Here is a 23040-nt window from a genome sequence, read left to right as displayed (position 1 = left end):
AGCACGTGACGGCAGAGCCTCCAGGTAGGCTAGCAGACAGGCAGCAGATGAGCGCTCCCAGGTGAGCGGGCAGGAGTCACTGGACAGGCAGGTGGTCACAGCACGTGACGGCAGAGCCTCCAGGTAGGCTAGCAGGCAGGTAGCAGATGTGCGCTCCCAGGTGAGCGGGCAAGCTGGTCCATAGACAGACTGACAAGAGTTGGAAGGCAGACCGTCGGACCTCAGGCAAGCAGGCAGGTAGCAGAATATCAGGCAGGAATAAGACAGCAAGCTGGCAGGAATCTAGCAGGTATCTGGCAGGTAACTGGCAACGGGACCTGAGGGCTGAAGCAGAGTAGTGAACAGTGCAACAACATTGCTCGGGCACCTCCATTTTGGAGGAGGTGCCTTATATATGGTGAAGTCCTCCGGCCATTGGCCGGGGACTCCTTAGGACGGCGCGCGCGGCCCTTTTAAGAGGGAGGGAGAGCGCGCGCGCCCTGAGCACAGTGGCCGGGAAGGAGCGCGCGCTGCCAGCAGAGCGGGAGGAGGACGCCGGGCACGGAGCAGAGAGGTGAGGGGAACAGCGTCCCTGCCTAACAGAGGGCAGGGACGCCGGCGCTACAAAGAGCACAATTCACAGTACTTAGTGACAATACATGTTTATCATGATGTTCTTGTATGACGCCTGTAATAGTTAAACGGAAAATGCACACATGGAACTGAATGTGAACTGTATCACTTTATATGTACTATTTATTTAATTTCTGAGCATATCTTTAATAGTCACCTATATGAGAAAAAAGGGCTTGCAAATGAATCATGCAGTATGTTTAAGTAATAGTTTAATTAAATTTAAAATACCAAATGAATGTACAATGTTGACATACAATAAGTACAGATTTGGTAAGAACAAAATATAGGCAAAAAAAAATTTTCCACATATATAGGAAACATTGTACGTACATATAGGATAGTTATTTAGATATGGAGTATAGAGAAACCTCTTCTAATTGAAGAGGGAATCTCTGAACCTGATACATGAAATGTTTTGTAAATAGAATGCAAAATAATACAATGTACCCCTATGGGCTAAGCCAATCAGTATGTACTCAACAATTCATGCAAACAAATCGATAAAGTACCAAAATATCCAACCTTATAGCTGTGTGTCATGTATCATTCCACGAGTATATATGTGACATGCAGAAGTAGTGCTGTTGCTTCAGAAGCATCCAGCAACTAGAAGGGTTAACACAGTCACAGGAGACAAGGAGTGTTTTAGCAGAGCCCCAGGGGGATTGTGGGGAACTTGTTATTGTAGTCTGGCTAAAGCCAAAGAGAAAGGTGGTGGTGTGTTATCTGGATATGACAGAAGGCAACTGAACAGGATTCAGATCAGGAGAGAAGAGAGAAACTAAACATAGGTCAGATAAACTCCCTGAACTAACAGTGCAGGGTATTATTGGGCAGGAAGATAAGTACTGGAAGGAATTGTGTCACAGCGATCATTTCCCTCATCAAACCCCCTCCCCTTCATCTCCATGCAGGATAAAGAATGCTGTGTACTATTGTGTCCTTGTGAAGGAAAAGCCTGCAGTTGTGTATGCATAGAAGTGTGCTGCTAAGAGATCTAATCTATGCTGAATTATGCTACTGAAGAAACTGTAATACTGTGCCTTGTGAAGAAACTACTGTATTGTTACTGGAGCCGGTTGCTTAAGAAACTCAGACTGTACTGTAATGAAGATTGTTGCTGTAATATCCCTGAATTACACTGGCCGTGCTTCAGATTAATTTCGACTGTTAAACTGTTGAAAAAGACTCTTGTCAGATGTGTCTGGTCAGCATTTGAATCTATCGTGTGCCTGAGAGAAGCTGCAGCCTATGGTCGCCTATGGTTTCTCCAGGATTCCAAAGAATTTATGAAACACATCTCGCACTATCTGAACCTAGAGGCGTGCGTGTAACATATACACTCCCGTTTTTGTGCTTAATTATGACAAGCTTAGTTAAGGCCCATAATGTATAAACAGGTACATTTTCTCAGGAACTAAGACTGAACTTTAGTGTTAGAGGAGAGCAAGCCCACCTATGTCAAACTTTAATGTTCGATGTAACTGGTCCACATATGCCAAATTTTAGAGAACTTTTTAGGGTAAAAATATGGAAAGTTTCACAACTTTGCTTGTCATATTTGCGTTGGGATCATGCTAATATTCTCTATGTCATTTAAAATTTTAGCATACGTGCTGCCAGTGCAATGCAAATAGTCTCAATTTACAATATTTCACTGACTTTCCAGAAAAGATACATGCCCAGCTAAGTGTGCATGCCTAGTTATGCCAATCACCATGGGTACAAATGACTGAGATATTAAAACCTAACACGCCAGAACCTTGTTTTTATAGGCAGCAGATGGCAGGGTTATAATTTGGTGTTATCCTGCTATCCATGGATCCTTCCTGCCTTGAGTGAGTGGTGGCATTAGTTTAATGGTGTGTGAAATATTTACTTGTTACACATGAATACCAGCTAATTACATAACTCCCACAACCTATTTATATGTATCATAGTATTAATTCTATAAAGTCTATCCCTATATAGAGTACAGTGTACATAGCCTACTATGTTTTAGATGCATAACACAGTATGTGATAAAGTGCAAGCCCTCTCAGGCTGGATCAACAATGAGTCCAGTCAGAGGAATACATAAAAATCATGGGGACCCATAACAAGAGTCCATATTGCCCCTCCTCCCACCTCACCCAAAAAAATGTTCCTTGGGGTCAGGGCACATTGGCATAGTCATAGAAGGGAAAATACCTCCTACCTTTTGACCCCTTAACTACCGCCGATATGCATTAAAACAACGGTAGTTAAGGGACCTTATTCCCTCATTGCTGTTTAAAAAAGGCAATCAGGAATAGCTGCCCACATGCAAATTCCGGTGAGTGATAGCTGCATATGACAGTTCACACCCTGAGGCATTGGCTCCGACCGGTTTTTGAACCGATTGGACCGATTAACCCCACTCAATCGCCACAGTGACATTTAAGTGGTTAAAAGGGAGTTAAAACACCCCCTTTGACACCAGCGTCCCCCGATGGTTGCCATGGTACCCCGTGGTCATCTGATGACCCCAGGGTATGTTGACCTGTTAGATCCTGCTATAAGCAGAGTCTAACAGGCTCAGTCAGTGAGAAACTAGTACTGCAATGCATGAGACCAGCGATAGAAGTAAAAAATATTCATGTCACATAGTAGAACAAAGTGAAAAAGTTAAAAAAAGTTATATTTAAAATATGTAAAAAAAAAAACACAAAAAGTGCACAAAAAAATCACGAAAAGCCAGTTCACCACTAAAAACGCATCCTTTGTGATAAAACAAAAATAAACAAAAACGAGCACATAATTGGTATCGATGCATCCGGAACTACCCAATCTATAAAACTGTCATGTTTTTTATTCCATACGGAATAAATATGAACACCGTAAAAAAAAAAAAAAAACCTTTTTCATCATACTGACACAAAAAATGTAATAAAACGTGATCAAAAAGTCTTATGTAAAAAAATTGTGTAAATGAAAAGGCCAAACCGTCACTCAAAAAACAAGTTCTCATATGACGATGCAAAAACAAATCAATTTTTGTAAAATAATGTTTTTGTGTGCAAAATCAGCAAAGCATAAAAAAGTATATACCGTAAATCTTGTATCGTTATAATCATACTGACCCGAATAATAAATCGGTCTTATCACTTTTACCGCACAGTGAACTGCATAAAAAAAAAATAAAAAACAATAAATTACTGTTTTTTGTTCATTCTGTGTCTCTAAAAACCTGAATAAAAATCAATTAAAAATATTATACACCCCAAAAAACATATTTTTGATAAACAAGCATATACAGTGGGTACGGAAAGTATTCAGACCCCTTTTTCACTCTTTGTTTCATTGCAGCCATTTGGTAAATTCTAAAAAGTTCCCTTTTTTCTCATTAAAGTACATTCTGCACCCCATCTTGACTGAAAAAACAGAAAAGTAGAAATTTTTGCAAATTTATTAAAAAAGAAAAACTGAAATATCACATGGTCTTAAGTATTCAGACCCTTTGCTCAGACACTCATATTTAAGTCACATGCTGTCCATTTCCTTGTGATCCTCCTTGAGATGGTTCTACTCCTTCATTGGAGTCCAGCTGTGTTTAATTAAACTGATAGGACTTGATTTGGAAAGGCACACACCTATCTATATAATACGCTACACCCGTAGATGAATTCCTTAAGTAGTGAAGTTTTCAACATGGGGTCAGTTGTAGGGGTTTCTACTGATCGGCCACCTGAGAGGCTCGGCTAATGGAGCCTACAATATATTCATATGGAATCTGGTTTCTAAAAGCTAAGTAGCACTCCTTCCCATCTAATCCCTGAAATGTGCTCAAACAGTGGTGTACAACCACATATGGGGTACTGCCACATTCGGGAAAAAATTGCATAACAAATTGTCCTGTCCATTTTCTCCTATTACCCCTTGTGTGAATTAAAACTTTGAGGCTAAAGTAAAATTTTAACGAAAACATCTAAGTTTTTCATTTTCGTGGCCCAATCTAATAAAACTCAGTGATGTAGTCTGTGGGTTAAAAATGCTCACCCACTCCTAGATCAACTCCTTGTGGGGTTTAGTTTGCCAAATGGGGTCCTTTTTTGGCACCTCACAGGCTCTGCAAAAGCAACATGTGTCAAAATTTGCATTACAAAAATTAAATAGTGTTATTTGCTTTCTGAGTTTTGTCATGTGCTCAAACAAAGTTTTTGACCAAATATGGGGTATCAGTGTGTCCGCGAGAACTTGCGTAACAAATTATGGAGTCCATTTTCTCCTATCTCCCCTTGTCAAAAATATAAATTTACTGCTAAAATAGTATTTTATTGGAAAAAATATATTTTTTTGTTTTTGCATCTAAATGTTATAAAGTTTCGTGAATCAATTGTAGGTAAAAAATGCTCAGTACACCCCTAGATCATTTTTCCAAAATTGGGTCATTTGTGAGGAGTTTCTGCTGTTTTGGCATGTGGGGACTCTGCAAATGTGAAATGGCTTTCACAATCTATTCCAGACAAATGTATGCTCCAAAAATCAAATAGTGCTCTTTCCATGTGTCCAAACTGCCCAAGCTCTGCCATGTGCCCAGACAACAGTTATTCACTTCATATGGGTAGTATCGCGTTCTGGAGAAATTGTGTAACAAATTATGGGGTCCTTTTTCCTCTATTATTCATTGTGAAAATAACAAACTTGAGGCTAAGGTTGTGTGCCCACTATGCGTTTTTTAAGGGTTTCCGCAGCGGCAATTCCGCTGCAGAAACGCTTAAAAAACACTTGGTAGAAGGTCTGCCATGTTCCACATGCTGCGGATTATCATTGCGGAAAAATCCGCAGCACTACTAATTATTTTGCGGAATTTCGCCGCCATTGACTTGCATTGGACCGCATAACATCCGCATCACTGCATCTGCAGATGCGGATTCCATGCGCTTCAATGTGCGGATGGTACCCGGGTTTGGAGAAGAGGAGACTCTCCTCCGGACCCGGGTACCATAGTACCTGTAAAAAAAGAATAAAATAAAAAATATACATTATACTTACCTTCTGATGGCCCCCGGTGTCCTTAAAAATGCGTCCTGGATAGCCGGCAGCTCGCAATGGTCTAAAAAGGACCTGCCATGACGTCATTTAGTCATGTTATGGGTCACTAAATGGGGTCACTTATGTTTTTTTTGCTGTTTTGGTACCTCAGAGGATCTTCAAATGTGACATGGTGTCAGCAATCTATTCCAGCAAAATTTAAATTTCAAATACCAAATGTCGCGTCTTCCCTTCCGAGCCCTGTCGTATGTTCAAACAGAACTTTTGACTACATCTGGGATATGAAAATAAGAGAAAATCCAGCACATCATCCGGGTAACTATAAAAAGTTTTTTCTTTATTGTTCAATCAAGAAAAAACATTCTTTGTACTTACCCGGATTTCTCGTGCTATCCCTTGTAAAATTGAAAACATTGAGGCTAAAGCAAAATTTTAGAGGAAAAATTTCAATTTTTTTTTTCATTCCACTTTCATTAATCCTGGTGTAGCATCTGAAGGGTTAAATAATTTCCTGGCAACAGTTTTGAAATATTTGAGGGGTGCAGTTTTTAAAATGGTATCACTTTTGGGGAGTTTCCAGTATATAGGCCCCTCAAAGTCCATTTAAATCTGAATAAGAAACAGGTTTTGTAAATTTCTTGAAAAAATTAAATATTGCTTCTAAACTTTTAATCCTGTCAACATCCTAGCAAAATAAAATGATGTTTTTAAAATGATGCAGATGTAAAGTAGACATATGGGAAATGTTATTTATTTATTTTGTACAGCATGACTAACAAGTTCTATGCCCATGCTGCGGATTTTTCCGCAGCGTTTATGCTGCATTCAAAAATCCGCAGCATGTTCATTAATTTTGCGTTTCTGCAAGCGGAATTGCCTTTCACAAAGCATTAAAAAACGCAAGGCAATTCCGCATGTCGAAAACGCGCGAAAAACGCGCAATAAATGCGCGATAAACGCTTGCGGAATTCCACATGCGTTTTTCCGGGAGAGGACATGCGGAAATGAAGCAAAAATTTTCTGCTTCATTTCCGCAACGTGGGCACATAGCCAAAGAGTACTAATATGATGTATTTACTATGTATGTGTAGCAGGTTACTTGGATGCAACAGCGCAGACAATGAGGAGACAGTGGTACTTTACCAACACTATTTATTTAACTAACACAAAAAGGACAATCTATTTCTAAGTATAGATATATATATACAAGTAAGCATTATATGGCGGGTTACCATAACAGAGTTAATACAGTATATTATGACACAGCAATGCGACTAAATACAATATCTATGAAATATTCTATTGCATACTCTGTTCTTGTTATCTAGCAGTTAAACGACTGTTAATGCCTTTATGTCTCAACTTCACAGGCGTCACTCTCAGTACTAGGCCCCTCACAGTCGTAGTCTCTATAAACACCTCTGATCATTACACTAGCTGGGGTTACCGGTATTTCCTGCTAGGCCGCATATCCTCGATATGCGAGTCACTGGGTATACAGTGTGCTCGTCGCACTGGCTGTCTCCATTCCTTGAAGCATGGCCCAGTCCACACCCTGTACCGAACATCTGCGCTAGAAGGAACAGCCCACAGGAACGGTCCACTGCTACAGCTGGATCGTGTCCTGAGCTTGGTTTGGATCTGGTCACAGACTTCTGTGAGAGTGTGAAATGTGATAACAGCAGGAGAGCACTAGGACCCTGTGACTTTTGCCTGGCTGGGCTCAGATGAGGGGCAGTGCTAGAAACTGTGTGTATTCTTAGAGCGTCTGATGTGTGAGTCTAGACAGGAAGTCTGTGAGAAGGAGCTGCAATAAGACGCTGTCTTTACACTCTTCTGTGTGGAGTTTGTTTACCCCTATCTCTGTTTAAGGACAAGTGCTGAGCTGGGGAAGCTGTGTGGCTCTGTGGAGTTTTGTGGAAGTCCATGCTGAGTGGATTATAGACTTTATGTTGAAGGAGTCACGTGTCGACTGATGAAGGGACTGAGTAATCCATTTCTGTGACTGAGCATGCGGTTGGTGTACTGGATAACAGTGAGAGACTTCGGGAGGAAAGAAGATTTCTGGTGCTATTTCCACTGAGAGGATATTGACAAGACTTTGTGAAGAGATCTTCCCAGACCTTAATCTGAGACTATAGGACTAAAGTCCCCGGTGTGTGGGCTCGGCATCGGCCGACAAGACAAGGAATTTTTGCTGTTTTGTGAACTTTGTTTTTGTTATGGCGCCAAGGATTTCCGGGACTAGCTGCAGCCACCGTGATTCACAGGCCTGTGATAGACTGCTTCTGAGGTTAACGGTTACATAACTTTAAGATATCCGGGTAGCCTGATAATAAGAGCAATTGATATGGTTTCATGCATTATTATTGTTCATAGTGGTAGGATTGTATGCAGTGTGCCATCTCAGGGGGTCCCCATATACCGCCCTCACTAGACTGACACAGTGTTTAGGTAAAATTGTTCCAGATCTCTAGAATAATTCACACAAGCTGGAAACCTTGAGATTGGCACATTGATTTCAGCTTTTGCTGATTGTGTGTATTTAGTAGAGACAGTGTCCCAGGCAATACCTGAGACTGATTCATTCAATACTGAATTTTAGTCTGATCCCTGTTTTAGTAAAGAAAGTGTTGTTTATTTCTGTCTCTGTCTCAGTTTGTTACTCACTGGATCTCTCTCGGACCACCGGTCATTACATTTTTGGCGTAGTCGGCAGGATCCAGTGCTTGTCATGGACGGAGACGAGGGAAGAAATGACTCTGCCGCACCAGCAGCCCCCCCGCTGGTAGCGGAACCCCTGGCAGCCGCGACGACTGTGGGAGGATATGTGCCGGTAGGAGCTTTACTCCAGCACATGCCAAAATACGACGGGCGTAACATGCCGTTGCAGGATTGGGCTGAGAGGGTTGGGAGTGTGCTGCGGATGTGTAATCTGGCCCCCGCATTACGGGCAGAGTTGGCATTAAATGCACTAGAGGGTGACGCTAGGCGGATGGTGATGGTACGTCCAGAGTCAGAGAGGAGCACGTTAGAGAAAATCTTGGAGCTGTTAGAGGGGAGTTCAGGAGGCCGGGCTCGTGTGGCCCAGCTTCGTTCCTTGTTTTTCAATCGGCCCCAAAGGGAATGTGAGACTTTGATGCAGTACTCGAACACTTTACAGGAAACGTTGAATGAGGTGCAGCGACTAGACCCAGGGGCCATGGGGGCATTCCGAGAGGTAGACCGCTTACTCTGGGATCAATTCATAATGGGGTTAGCCAATAGACTCCTTCGAGACAAACTGATGGAGATGTCCCGAGCTACCCCGGAATTATCCTTCTGGCAGATTTATCGGGCTGCGGTGGAAAGGGAAGAGGAGTCTACTCTGGTGGCCGAGGGGGCAGTGGACAGTGCACAGCTTGAGGGAGGTCTGGCGCCAGTTTCAGGAGGGGCTGGACTGGTAAACGTTGTACAGTCTCTGCGTGCCAAACTGAAGGAGTTAAAGCTGGAGGTGTCTAAACTCAGAGCTGGGCCGGTCCCTACTCCTACGGAAGGGTCACCCGCCCCGTCCTCTGGAATGGTGGTTCCACAGTCTGCCAGGTCACACCCCTCGAATGATCCAAGTTCTCGTCCACGAGGAGCAGTCACCTGCTGGAGGTGTGGGCGTCGGGGACACATCTCCCGGTACTGCCAGATGTCAACAGCCCCGGAGCCTCCTTCGCCGGCGTTAAACTCCCAGCCGCTGCCATGAGAGGGCGAGCAGCAGCGGCCCACCCCACACAAAGCCCTCGACGAGAAGAACAAGATTTGTTCGCATGCAGTCCAGTGCTGGAAGCAGAGTTTGAAGGGCGGAAGATGAGATGCTTGGTCGACACAGGATCCGAATGTACCATAATGCCCTTAGAGGTGTACGAAAGGCACTTCAGTCAACTCGTGGTTCCCGAGGACGGCCGAGTGATAAGGCTTACAGCCGCTAACAATGGCCAACTGACAGTGAAGGGGATCGTGTGGATGCAACTTAAAATGTTTGGTCAAGAGCTGGGTCAGAAAGGGATAGTGCTGGTGGACCACCCTCCCAGAAGAGGGATGGAGGTGACGCTCAGAATGAACGTTCTGCAAGATTTAAATAATCAGATGTATGCCAGGGAGGGACCCAGATACTGGGCAAGTGCTACTCACCATCAACCCACCCAGAGAATGTTACACCGTCTAGTGCTGAGTTGCGATCTCCTGAAGAGTGCGGTCCCTGGGGGTCGGGTGGGCCTGGTCCGAGTGCCATCGCGGACTACGATCTCGCTAGCGCCCCAGCATGAAGAACTCTTAATGTTACCGGTGGGGGCTGCGCAGAGACTAAATGGGCTTGAAGTACTCATCGAGCCAGCCCCAGAGAAGTCCTCGTTCGCCAAGGCGCATGTGGCCCGGTCTCTGGCGATTGTGAAGAATGGACGGGTGCCAGTCAGATGTATCAACGTTTTAGATGAGGCTGTTACAATTCCTGCTGGGACCATTCTGGCTGAATTGTTCGTGCCAGCAGGGAAGGTGCCTGATAAGACAGTGTTTGAACTTCGCTCAGATGAACAGTCTTCCTGGACATTCGCGGTTGAAGTAGGCCAGACCGAATCTCCTACTGAAGAATGGAATGGTCATGTGATCATGGACCAGATGGGAGTGGATCGGGAAAAACTGACCCCCGTGCAATTGGAGCAGCTGGAGAAGGTCTTGTGGGAACATCAAGAGACCTTTTCGTGACATGCGGAGGATTTTGGTTGTTCCCGGACGATTGAGCATGAGATTCCCACAGGGGATACTCCTCCTATTAGGGAACGTTATCGTCAAATCCCCCCAACACTCTATCAAGAGGTGAAGTGCATGGTGGCCAGTATGCTTGACAACCAAGTGATCCAAGAAAGCCAGAGCCCCTGGGCGGCCCCTGTGGTCTTGGTGCGGAAGAAGGATGGGACCCTTCGGTTTTGTGTGGACTATCGCAAATTGAATGCTCACACGGTGAGGGACGCATATCCATTACCTCGCATAGAAGAGTCTCTGTCGGCATTGGGTCGGGCCAAATATTTCTCGACGTTGGATTTAGCAAGTGGCTATTGGCAGGTACCAATGGCCGAAAAAGACCGAGCCAAGACGGCGTTTGTCCTACCAATGGGGCTCCTTGAATTCAACCGGATGCCCTTCGGGCTCACTAATGCCCCGGGAACTTTCCAGCGCCTGATGGAACATTGCTTAGGTGATCTGAATTTTGAATCAGTCCTGATATACCTAGATGACATTGTGGTGTTCGGGACCTCATTTGAAGACCATCTTGAGAAGTTACGTCAAGTTCTCCGGCGGCTCAGTTGTTATGGCCTAAAAATAAAACCAAAGAAGTGCCAACTGTTACAGAGTCAGATTGAGTATCTAGGTCACGTGGTGACTCCGGACGGGGTTCTGCCCGCAACCAGTAAGGTCATGGTTGTGCAGGAGTGGCCACCCCCCCGTACCCTGCGAGAGGTTCGGGCCTTCTTTGGTTTAGCGGGGTACTATCGGCGATTTGTACCTAAGTTTTCACAAGTAGTGAGTCCCCTGAATGAGCTCTTAAGAGGGACGGTACAAGGCCCCCAAAATCGCCCCATCCCATGGGGACCCCAGCAGCGAAAGGCATTTGAGGAGGTGAAGGCCGCCCTAACAAGTGCTCCATTGTTAGCGTATGCCTGGTTCGATTCCCCTTTCCTGATATATACCGATGGCAGTCTGCATGGGCTGGGGGCGGTACTAGCACAAGTGCAGGATGGTCAGGAGCGAGTAATCTCCTATGGCAGCAGGTCTTTGAGAGACACTGAACGCAACCCAGCTAACTACAGTTCGTTTCGCCTAGAGCTTACTGGCCCTGGTGTGGGCGATGACGGAACGCTTTGCCGAGTATTTAACGGGAGCTAAGGTGCTGGTCATGACTGATAATAACCCTCTGGCTCACCTAGAAAACGCAAAGCTGGGAGCGTTGGAGCAGCGGTGGGTCGCTCGCCTTGCTAAGTTTAACTATCAAATTAAGTTTCGATCTGGCGGGAAAACGGAAATGCGGATGCACTCTCAAGGGTGCCCCTTGGGTCCTCGGGGAAAAATGTTGATGACCAGCTGGAGGACACTGAAACCCCTGACTTGGGGCAGGTACCTATCTTCTGAAGTGTGGTACATTCAAGTGGGGTGGAGCCAGGGATGCCGTGTGTTCTGGAGAAAACACCCTCGGATTGGGCGAAGGACCAGAACGATTGCTCTGACATTGCACTAGTGCGCAGTTGGGTACAAAAAGAGGTCTGGCCGCATTCAGAGGAAAAGGCCCAGCTGTCCGTGGAAGGAGTGAAACTACTGCGACAGTGGGATAAGTTGTGCGTGGAACAGGGCCTCTTGTACCGTAAGGTGTACCTGCCATCTGAGCTGCAGCACCGGTACCAGCTAGTAATTCCTATGGGGATGGGCCCGGTAGTCGCTCGCGAGGCGCATGAGAATTGGCCCACTTTGGGAGTGAAAAGACACTCCAGTGGCTGCAGCGAGTCCTCTAATGTCCTGAATTGGGGGAGATGGTGACAGAGGCGTGTCTGCAGTGTCGGGTCTGTGGTCTCAGTAAGAGCCCTGAGCAGCGGGCGCCCACGCAATCTATTAAGACTTCCGCTCCTTTAGAGCTGCTCATGATTGACTATGTCCTGATAGGATACTCAACGTCTGGGTATTCCTATTGCTTGGTAATGACAGACCACTTCACCAAGTATGCTGTAGCAGTGCCGACAAGAGATCAGACAGCGGAATCGGCGGCTGAAGCCGTGTGTCGATATTTCATTCAGATGTTTGGGTGTCCGCAAAGAATACACTCAGATGAAGGGGCATGTTTTCAGGGGGCATTGATGAAGGAGCTGTACCAGCTGTATGGTGTCGCACAGTCGAGAACGACACCTTACCATCCCCAAGGTAACGGAGCTTGTGAGCGCTTTAATCGGACTCTGTTGCAGATGTTGAGGACGTTGGAGGGTAAACAACAGGTACGCTGGCCTGAGTATCTTCCCGAATTGATGTGGGCCTACAATAATAGAGTGCACAGCACTACTGGCTACTCACCACACATGTTGATGTTCGGGAGGCCAGGGCAGGACATTGAAGATTTGAGCATGCCAGATCCCTCCTCCAATCCCCCTCGGACCGCATCAGAATGGGTTCGGGAACACCGGCAGCGATTGAGGGTGGTGTATCAGGTGGTGGGTGATCGACTCAGTCAGGTGACCCATAGGGACACGCGCCCCGTGCAAACCGAGCCTTTCTCCCCGGGGGATAGAGTGTTGGTGAGAATCAAACGACGGTTCGGAAAGCTGAGTGAACGGTGGGAGGCGACTCCGTACCTGGTAAAAAAACGACTGAGCCCTGAGATTCCAGTCTATGAGGTTGAACCGGTGGGGACAGGGGGACCATCCCATAATCTTCATCGTAACATGCTACAACGGTGCTGGTTTAAAGATGCCGTCCCCGTTTCCCCGGAACCACAGGCCGTGTCCCGAGGGGTGGGCATCCCTAATACTCTCGAATTTGATGGTGGGTCTGTCTCTGCCCCTGCTTACTTGCCCCCTGCGACCGATCTGTCCCCGTGTGAAGAGAGTATTGAGAATGTGGCATGTCCTTCAGAGAACGGGGAATCAAGGCAGTTACCTGATCCATATGATGTGGCACAGGGTGCCACACCTCAGGAGGGAGCAGCCTCATTGGCTCCCATTGAAGAGACTTCTGTTCCTTCGGGAGCCGAGCCTGTTGGGGTGGGTCTCAGGAGAACTACTCGAGCTACGGCGGGTATACCTCCACAACGCTATGCACAAGACGACTTTGAGTGGGGAGGTGTGTCGAGGACGCCAACCTCTAGTGGGGTGGCATGTGAGAGTGTGAAATGTGATAACAGCAGGAGAGCACTAGGACCCTGTGACTTTTGCCTGGCTGGGCTCAGAGGAGGGGCAGTGCTAGAAACTGTGTGTATTCTTAGAGCGTCTGATGTGTGAGTCTAGACAGGAAGTCTGTGAGAAGGAGCTGCAATAAGACGCTGTCTTTACACTCTTCTGTGTGGAGTTTGTTTACCCCTATCTCTGTTTAAGGACAAGTGCTGAGCTGGGGAAGCTGTGTGGCTCTGTGGAGTTTTGTGGAGGTCCATGCTGAGTGGATTATAGACTTTGTGCTGAAGGAGTCACGTGTCGAGTGATGAAGGGACTGAGTAATCCATTTCTGTGACTGAGCATGTGGTGGGGGTACTGGATAACAGTGAGAGACTTCGGGAGGAAAGAAGATTTCTGGTGCTATTTCCACTGAGAGGATATTGACAAGACTTTGTGAAGAGATCTTCCCAGACCTTAATCTGAGGCTACAGGACTAAAGTCCCCGGCGTGTGGGCTCAGCATCGGCCGACAAGAGAAGGAATTTTTGCTGTTTTGTGAACTTTGTTTTTGTTTTGGCGCCAAAGTTTTCCGGGACTAGCTGCAGCCACCGTGATTCACAGGCCTGTGATAGACTGCTTCTGAAGTTAACGGTACCATAACTTTAAGATATCCGGGTATCCTGATAATAAGAGCAATTGATATAGTTTCATGCATTATTATTGTTCATAGTGGTAGGATTGTATGCAGTGTGCCATCTCAGGGGGTCCCCATATACCGCCCTCACTAGACTGACACAGTGTTTAGGTAAAATTGTTCCAGATCTCTAGAATAATTCACACAAGCTGGAAACCTTGAGATTGGCACATTGATTTCAGCTTTTGCTGATTATGTGTATTTAGTAGAGACAGTGTCCCAGGCAGAACCTGAGACTGATTCATTCAATACTGAATTTTAGTCTGATCCCTGTTTTAGTAAAGAAAGTGTTGTTTATTTCTGTCTCTGTCTCAGTTTGTGACTCACTGGATCTCTCTCGGACCTCCGGTCATTACACTTCTACTGGAGCTGCTTACAGACTTCTACTGGTGTGGGGCACGGATCTTCCTCACAACTCAGGCCTTCTCCAGCATCTGACCACTCTCGGACCCTTCTGTGACGATGGTGGCTGTAAGCCCACCTAGGAGTCCCTATCTGTCCTTGTACTGGTTCTGGCACCAACTACCTCTTCTCGGCTCTGCCAGGCCTTTTATAATTAGTCATTGCGACACAGGTGTCACTTGACCTGGTGTCGTCTTTAAAGTCTTCCTCTCGGAAAATAGGTTCCCACTAATCAGTTATTACCACTGTAATTCTTTCTTTCTTTTCACTTTTGCCTTTGACCAGCAGATGGCGGTATTCGCTTGGAATACTCAGCTAAGAATCAATTTCAACTGTATTCTTCTCTCTTGTCCGCTTTCTTACATATGTATAAATTAAAAAATCAAGACTAGCTGGAAAAAGATTTAAGTATGTAAGGAGACGTAAATGATTTTAAATGTTTAGAAGAGAACAATCATTTTCATCGATTGACTTATTCATTCAATTTTGGCATGTCATAATTAAAGCATGGTAACAAATATGATGGCCATAATTGATGATTAGTACACGTGATCGAAGATACTGAGAATGCATAAGAATTACATTGTGTGCAGAATTATTAGGCAAGTGAGTTTATTCACCATATCATTTTTATGCAGATTTTCCAACTTCAAACTGTATAAACTTGAATGCTTATTGGATGAAGCAGATCAGGTGATGTGTATTTGTGTAATGCGGGAGGGTGAGGCCTAAGGATACATCGCCCTTTATTAAGGTGTGCAGAATTATTAGGCAGCTTGTTTTCCTCAGGCAAAATGAGCCAAAAACAGATTTAACTGACTCTGAAAAGTCAAAATTCTTATAAGTCCTACACAGGGATGAAGAACTCTAGAAATTGCCAAGATATTGTAGCGTGATCACAGAACCATCAAAAGTTTGATTGCAAATAGTCAACAGGGTCACAAAAAACATGTTAAGAAAAAAAAGATGCACATTAACTGCCAAAGAAGATTTGAGAAGAATCAAACATGAAGGTACCAGGAACCCATTATCCTCCAGTGCTGTCATATTCCAGAACTGCAGCCTTCCTGGAGTGCCCAGAAATAAAAAAGATGTTCAGTGCTCAGAGACATGACCAAGGTGAGGAAGACTGAAACCCGACCACCACTGAATAAGACACACAGGGCCAGCATTAGGTTGTATGCAAACTGGGTAATTGCCCAGCACCCCCTCCCCCCACTCCCTTAGAGACCCCCAGTGTCTACAGCAGGAGCTACACTGATACTAGTATTTTCAGTGTAGCTTCAGATGTGGAGACTGCTTCAGGACCTTTGGTGATATCTCGATCATGTGACAGTGATGTCACCATAGGTCTTGTACTCTGCGGGAGTCGGGACAACTGAAGAGGAGATGGACTGGTGGTAAGTCTTCTGTCCTCTGTGTGTGTCTCTGTCTGTCCGTGTGTGTCTCTGTCTGTATAACTGTCTGTCTTTGTGTGTGTCTGTTTCTTTCTCCTCACCCTGGAGCCAGAGTATGAGACGTTTACCTGGTCCAGAACACAAAGGATTTCTCATATAAGCAATTAAGAGGCAGCACAATCAATCATAATAAACATTGTTAATATTTATTACATTTATATTACAAAAATTGATACAACTAATTATTAGATACAGTACAGAAAGCAAATAATAGATCATGTGATCTATATAATTAAGACAGACACAAGATAATGAGAGTCATAAACTAGCACTTATAGTATATTGAATAATAACATATATAATATTATGGCTTCGGTATCCAAGTACATCATAATATTGCTGGAGATCCTGTAGTCAAGCTGACCTGTCTATATAATATAATAAAAGGCAGTTACACAGGAGACAGTGTCCTATTTCACATGATATGTAATACTATAGTGAAATACCCCAAATCAGTATGCACAGCAGTAGTCAAACAAGGCAGATGTTGTTAATGTATCAAAGCACCATAATAGCATGGTAAAGACGACTACAATCACCTCGGATGAGATTACCCGCTGCAGTCTTTAACAAGTAAACAATGGTGCAGCGGTCTCAGGGAGCGCCAAAGGAATACTGGACAATTTAATAGATGGCAACCGACTTTTATTCTTCCTCCAATACCAGGCAGTGGTATTGGAGGAAGAATAAAAGTCGGTTGCCATCTATTAAATTGTCCAGTATTCCTTTGGCGCTCCCTGAGACCGCTGCACCATTGTTTACTTGTGAAATATCTCCATACGGAGCCAAAGCGGCAGGAGCAGCCTGGTCTATTTGGATGTTTGAGGACCTGCGGTTATCCAGCCACCGGGTTAAACTACTGAGGACCTGCGGTGACGTGGTATCTGGTCCAGCAGGATCGTGTGACCACTTGAGGAGCACGGAGTTGCGAGGCAAACACCGACAGGACGGTACTACAAATAGAGGTGACCCGGAGCCTCATTAATCACACGCTTAATCTTGGTTGTGTAGACGTACACAACCTTCACAGGTGAGTGTACTGGCACTTTTTAAATTAATTAAATAGCCCTGTGAGTCTACACATGCGCCCTTTCTTTTCTTTTCGCTGCAGTCTTTAGGCAGTGTTCTGGGAAAGTGTCTGCGACAAGTGCACACAGTGTCAGCGCTTTGTCGCACCGGAGATTGCTTCAGGCATTTATTTAGTTGAGAATTTTTTTTAAAAAAAATTATCATAGTGGAGTGTGCGTCATTTACAGAGTGAACTGAGATTTATCCTCTGCCGAAGTCTGTGGATGGTGCACTTCAGATGTAGCAGAGTGGATTGTGTTGTATGATCAGACTACACAGATATAGCAGAGCAGAGTTTGCTGTGTGTATGCTGATGATGTGACAGAATCACTGCTCAGCTCCGCTACATCTGTACAGGTTAGAAACAGAACATATATAGATGTAGCAAAGCGGAGTGTGTTGTATGATCAGACTACACGGTTGTAGCAGAGTGGAGTTTTCTGGGCCCATGCTGATAAAGTGGCAGAATCACTGCTCAGCTCTGCTACATCTGTACAGGTTCGATATATGACATATACAAATGTAGCAAAGCTGAGTGTGTTTTTGCTAGATTTCCTGTATTGTTAGACTGTACAGATGTAGCAGAGCCAAGTTTGCTTTCAGTCATCTTGTTACTTGTATCTTCATGATGATGTTGCAGAGAGTATGGCACTTGCATACAGATGAAGCAGAGCCAAGTTTGTTTTTTGTCCCCTATTACTTGTACGATGAGACTATATGGTTGTAGAAAAGCTGAGTTTGCTGTACGATCAGACGATTTCACTATCAGACAACATCTTTAAGTTTTACCTAAAGTCACGGCAGAGTTGAGTTTGGTATTGCCCATCATGGTACTAGATACTTGATACATGATGACATTAGGATGGTACTATGGATGTAGCAGAGCTGAGTTTGGTGTTTTATACATTGTTTCTGTATATATGTGCTCTGTGTATACATGTATCTGTATGTATGTGCCAGTGGTGTACCGCCAATGGCGGCAGGAAACGCCACTGCTATGGGGCCCGTGAGCTGACCCGCATCGGGCCCTTAATGCACCGTCTGCTGATGCTCCCTCCTCCATCATCATTGCTCACACTGATGGCCAGAGGGGGGGGGCCCAGTGCGAGCAATGATAATGGAGGAGGGAGCATCAGCAGATGCTTCCACCCCTATCATTCTTCCTCAGCGTCTGACATCTCAGGGCAGCGGGTGCGATGACATTTTTACAGGGCGCCCGTTGCTCTGAGATGTGCAGTGCTTCACACCGAATGCTGAGGAGATTAGAGCATCAGGGGGAACCAGGAGAGGTTAATACTGTATTTATTTTTTTAAAATCAGGGACCGGTGGCCATACTACAGTATGGAGGGTGCATTATATTGTGTGGAGGACAATGGGGGAGTGCATTATACTGCATGGAGGACCATGGGGGTGCATAATGCTATATGGAGAGCCACGGTGGTGCATTATGTTGTATGGAGGACCATGGGGTGCATTATACAGTATGGAGGACCATGGGGGTGCATTATACTGTATGGAGGACCATGGGGTGCATTATACTGTATGGAGAACTATGGGGAGTGTATTATACTGTATGGAGGCTCGTGGAGGGTGCATTATACTGTATGGAGGCTCATGGAGGGTGCATTATACTGTATGGAGGCTCATGGAGGGTGCATTATATTGTGTAGAGGACCATGGGGGTGCATTATACTGGATGGAAGACCATGGGGGTGCATTATACTGTATGGAGTACCATGGGGGTGCATTATAGTGTATGGAGGACCATGGGGGTGCATTATACTGTATGGAGGAACATGGGGTGCATTATACTGTATGTAGGATCATGGGGGGTGCATTATATTGTGTGGAGTACTATGGGGGTGCATTATACTGTATGGAGGACCATGGGGGTGCATTATACTGTATGGAGGATCATGGTGGGCGCATTATATTGTGTGGAGGATCATGGGGGTGCATTATACTGTATGGAGGACCATGAGGGGTGCATTATACTTGTATAGAGGACCATAGGGGGTACATTATATTGTGTGGAGGACCATGGGGAGAGCATTTTATTATATGTAGCACCATGGAGAGAGCATTTTATTATATGTAGCACCATGGGGAGAGCATTTTATTATATGGAGGACCATGAGGAGTGCATTATATTCTATGGAGGACCATGGGGAGTGCACTATATGTTATGGAGGACCATGGGGAGTTCATTATATTCTATAGAGGACCATGGGAAGTGCATTATACTATATGAAGGTTTATGGGGGGGCGCATTATACTATATGGAAGGCTATGTGGGGCCATTATAATATGTGGGGATCCATTATACTGTATGCAAGCAATTATACAGTGTGAAGGTTTGTGTGGGTCCATCATGTTTTCTGGGTGCCATTATACTGTTTGGAGGGATAGTGCGGCCCATTAATGTGCATGAAGGGCTGTGTGGGGGTCACAGTTGGGGGATCATACTGTGTTGGGATCACCATACTTTGCCTTGGGAGTTGAGGTGGGGTACAGTAGGGTAATTATATTGTATATGTGGAGGAATTCATCATGGGGGTATCATACTGTGTTTGGCGGGCACTTTTGTTTGCATAATACTTTATGCGGGCAATGAAAGAGGAATCTAGGACTTCAGCAGGAGGAAAATTACTATGTAAAGGCTGGAAAGTTGTGTGATATGCTCTTCTGTGACCCGGACAATTATTTAATTTTTTTGGGGGAAGGGGCCCAATTAGAACTTCTGCTATAGGGACCCATGATTTCTATGTACGCCCCTGGTATGTGCTCTGTGTATACATGTGTCTGTATGTATGTGCTCTGTGTATACATAGGCCAACAAATATCTGTAGACCGATTTTTCAAAGGTTTTATGGACTGATGAGATGAGTGACTCTTGACAGACTAAGTCGTTGGGCCCGTGACTGGATTAGTTATGGGCAGAGACCTCTACTTCAAATAAGACACCTGCAAGGTAGAGCTGGGGTACTATAAGAGTGACTATATTGGTCACTGATATATATATATGTTTTGTATTTTGTACATTTTCTAGTCCGATTACTATTTAGCTTATCACAGGGAAAAAAAATAAATTATATATATATATATATATATATATATATATATATATATGCATACATACATTATATATACATATATATATATATATATATATTTTATTTTTTTTATTTTTTATTTTTTTGCACCATGTTAGCCAGTAGATAGAAAAATATTTTGATTTGAGTGTCCCCAGTGGTTGATTCCTTTTAATGGCTAACTGAAAAGATGGTAACAGGTTGCAAGCTTTTGAGGCTACTCAGGCCTCTTCATCAGGCTAGTATAACCCAAAATCTGAAGAGTCGCATATTTATACACAATATGGCACGGAAATAATGCAATAGATGAGACAGGTGATGAAAAGCAGAGCTATTACTATGGGAGAGGTAAACATTTCTGGCTGTAAATATTTTAGCAGTTCATAGATAAGGACTGTGAAAGTTTTATTGTTTGGTGCAGTGTTGTGATGACCCCACAAGTCTGATGGCCACATTCCTTAGTTGATGTAGAATGACATATATCCATGCGACACATTCATTCCTGCTCTGAAGGTGTCAAAGGTCACCATTAGTTTATATTCCAAGACTCTCCTTTCTCTCTGAGATTTGAAGTTACCTTTTAATACCAGTAATTTCATGTCTTTGATGCTGTGATCAGGGGAACAAAAATGCTTGGCTACAGGTAGATCTGTTCTTTTTTCTTTTATTGTGTGGCGATGAGAATTCATTCTTGTTCTAAGTTTTTGCCCCATCTCCCCTACATACAAACATCCAGCTGAACATTTAGTACATATAATTCAGGACGCTATACAAACATATACAAAACAAAGCCAAAACCTGACAACTTGGACAACTACTCCATTCCAGACACAGAAGCATCTAACTGTGTCATCAATCTCTCAGATTATACACCCAACAAAGCGGAGCTGACCGTGCTTTCTAGAGGACTCTCATTTTGTCATACTAAGGCATTGGATAAAACTGAACTCTGCAGTGATATGGAAAATTATTTCAGGAGACTGCGCCTGAGGGAATACTTCAGTGCTACAAAAGATTCAGAACTGACCCGAACTGAAGGAAAGGGATCTTGACAACCAAGAAGAGGTCAGATTGGACACCTCCACCTGGACGCAACCCTCATTTGGATACATATATAGACTCCTTCAGACATTTGCTTTTCATCACCTGTCTCATCTATTGCATTATTTCTGTGCCATATTGTGTATAAATATGTGACTCTTCAGATTTTGGGTTATACTAGCCTGATGAATAGGCCTGAGTAGTCTCGAAAGCTTGTAACCTGTTACCATCTTTTCAGTTAGCCATTAAAAGGTATCAACCACTGAGGACTCTAAAATCAAAATATTTTTCTATTTAGTTTAACAAATAAAAAAAAATTGAGATGGGAAAATTTACGTTTTTCATTTAGTTGCATAATAATTCTGCCCACTAATAGTTGCCCAATTTTTCCACGAATAGATATTCTCCTAAGAAAACCTCACTTTTAGTTTCATAAATATTCATCGTTATCAACCATTTGGATTGACTGACAGCACTGATTTTGTTCAATAATAAAAAATAATCTTCAAAAATACAAAATACCTAATAATTGTGTGCACAGTGAATAGTGTGTAAGCCATCAGATGGTCAATTTTTAAGTCAAAAAGAAAAAAAACACAACACGATAGTATGATGACTACGATAGCAATTCTGTAGTCATCATATCTGAAGTCTGACTGTCACGTATCTGTTGCCAGATTACCCAGGGCCAGGGGCTCCTTCCCTGTCCCTAACGATAGGGGCACCCTAGCTATCCCTTCTCCCCAGATTATTTCTTATGGTGAAGATGCTGGGGTCACATACCTTGCTGAACTTCTGAACCAGTCCCATCTCTGTCTCCCTCCCCCATCCAGGGAAGTGGGAGTAATAATGTATGAATATACACAAACCAGACAAACAAGGAGGGACGTACAGAGTTAACCGAAAATACCAGTCATACAAATATGCACTCACAGACAACAGAGAGGAACACCAGGGAGAAAAGGAAGGGAAACTAAATAGGAGAGGATGAGGATTTGAACACAGCTGAAAAACTTTGCAACAGTCAAAGATAAACACTCCAAACACCTCTACCAACAATCGACTCCTCTACTCCTCACCAGGCAGTACAATACTTAACAATGGCAATCCAGATTGCCAGAGGCGAGTATATATAGGAGAGGGGAGTGACCAATATTGAACAGCTGAGATCATCCAAGCTGGGAAGCTTCAAAGACTCCAAGCTGAACAGATTAACCCCTGCACTGCTAACAGAAACCTGCACGGTTTAATATGAGGGAGAAGTGCTTCCGATCAGTGCAGAAGTATGTGAAATCAGACGCTGTGGTCTTCTGGCCCCTCTCTGTTGCGGTAAACTCATGACACTCACTGTGCTAGGTAAATAGTATAGCTTGGAAAAATGCCTAAATTAACCATTATTTTCCTGTACATTGCATGCATGATTTAATCCATCAGTGAGAGGAAGACATTTTAGAGATTTTCTTTCAGTATCATTCCAGTTCTTTAGTACTTGCTTAGGAAGAATGTGGGTGGGTGGATTGTGGTAACCTGTTCTTTAGAGTGACCAGAGTCACCACAAGAAAATTATAGACTGAAAATGCCAAAATATGCTGCTTGGGTTTCTATTTGTATAAGAAACTCAGGTAAATATAACACTTTGGCTTTTGTCCATTTCCTATTTATGGCAGAAAGTGTATTTCCAATCTACTGCGAGCAGGAAGGGTACTATAGTATCAAAATTTCATTATCTGTAAAAAATGAAAAATGGTTAATATGAATGTTCTTTGTGGTTTAAATGGACCACA

At 44.1% G+C, this 23040-nt stretch overlaps 1 protein-coding gene and 1 non-coding gene across 2 annotated transcripts in view; both read right to left on the bottom strand.

Moving 5' to 3' along the window:
* The window catches only part of LOC141252810 (bone morphogenetic protein 8A-like), a 144179-nt gene that overhangs the window by 88503 nt on the left and 32636 nt on the right, over positions 1-23040 (bottom strand). The gene's annotated exons all lie outside the window — the stretch shown is intronic.
* On the bottom strand, positions 2140-2243 carry LOC141256915 (U6 spliceosomal RNA). Its single transcript, XR_012317855.1, has one exon. It is a non-coding gene; the product is annotated as a U6 spliceosomal RNA (small nuclear RNA).

This window comes from Phyllobates terribilis, unplaced genomic scaffold (genome assembly GCF_046119375.1).
Source record: "Phyllobates terribilis strain yellow unplaced genomic scaffold, ASM4611937v1 Scaffold_2__4_contigs__length_985480577, whole genome shotgun sequence".
NCBI lineage: Eukaryota > Metazoa > Chordata > Amphibia > Anura > Dendrobatidae > Phyllobates > Phyllobates terribilis.
This window is presented reverse-complemented; position numbering and strand designations above follow the sequence as displayed.